Below are 1281 nucleotides of genomic sequence, written 5' to 3'. Positions count from 1 at the left end.
CTATTTTCCTTTATAGTGAGGGGGCCTTTCCTCTTTAGAAGAAAGAAGACCTTCAAGTTTGTCTTTTATTGAAATGGTTATTCTATGGCTAATTCTGTTACTAAATAAACTTCCATTCCTTGATTAATTGCTAATTTTGCCTCTCTCATTGCAACAGTTTCCTGAGGTAGAAACTCTCTTGCCAGGTCAAGAGTCTTTCTGTAGACAGCATCCGCCTCCTGGTTCTGTCCCTGGCCATCAAAGACTCCCGCAAAGAAGGTGAGCTCCTTGGCCAGGGACATTCTGATGGCATGTGGTTATTACCGAGTTTCCCCTCCACCAGGAATAATTGCCAACTTTGTTTTAACAAGGCCTATTTTTGCAGAGGAAGCTGCTACTCCTGTATCACAGGCTTGAGCCAATTTAAGACCACCACCTTGTGCAAGTCCATCTATTGCTGCAGTGGTTGGCAATGGCAGATTGGCAAAGTTGTTAATTTCTGCTCTTACTTTGGAGACAAAAGGACCAACTTCACTGGAATTCATTTTGGCCCTTTCCTTAAGGGAAGGGGCACCAACACAGAATATCTCTGGGACTTCACTCCTAATTATTATCGTTCAAACTTTCTTAATCAGATTTTAAAGCATCCCCAGCTTTTGATAACATTTTAATAAGATTTTTACTAAATGAGTTTTTGCTATAAGCTCTACTTATTCCAAGCACTTTGATTCTCATTTTCACTTCTGGTGAACATATTATAGGTGCTCCATAAGCATGTGTCAAAATTAAATGATGTGAACAATATGCTATTTCACTCTTCACAACCCTTTTAGTTTTCCCCAACTCTGTTGTCTTCCTCCTTGTGCCCCACCTGCAGCTCATCCTTAATCTCAGCCTCAAAGCTGTTTCCCCTCCCTCAGGAGGGATTCCCAGCAGCTGGTGCCCAGCCCAGGGCCCAGACTGCCCACCCCAGCCGCCTGCTGCAGCCATGCACAAACCAGACAGCCTCTCCCCCAGGTGGTGCTGGGCATGACAAGCAGCCACCAGGCAGGTGTGACCAACCTGCAGGGCGCCCAAAGCCCACAGTGCTGCAGCCTGATATAAATACGGGGAAGACTCCAGCAAAGATTAGGCTGAAACGAGTTTCTGAAAGGCTGAGAACTGGTCAGAGATCAAAGAGTTTGCCCAGGAATAGGGATACAGAGTTAGGCTTAGCCAAATGTAGAATTACAAACCTTTAGGACTGCCTAAGGAACTTAATGGAGACTCCAAAACGGTCAAATAGTAGGATTAAGGACCATG

At 44.8% G+C, this 1281-nt stretch overlaps 1 pseudogene; it reads right to left on the bottom strand.

The window, feature by feature from the left end:
• Positions 1-645, bottom strand: LOC101976672 (methylglutaconyl-CoA hydratase, mitochondrial pseudogene; annotated as a pseudogene).
• Positions 646-1281: the final 636 nt, after the last annotated feature.

The sequence above is a fragment of the Ictidomys tridecemlineatus genome, chromosome 5 (assembly GCF_052094955.1).
Source record: "Ictidomys tridecemlineatus isolate mIctTri1 chromosome 5, mIctTri1.hap1, whole genome shotgun sequence".
NCBI classification, from domain to species: domain Eukaryota; kingdom Metazoa; phylum Chordata; class Mammalia; order Rodentia; family Sciuridae; genus Ictidomys; species Ictidomys tridecemlineatus.
This window is presented reverse-complemented; position numbering and strand designations above follow the sequence as displayed.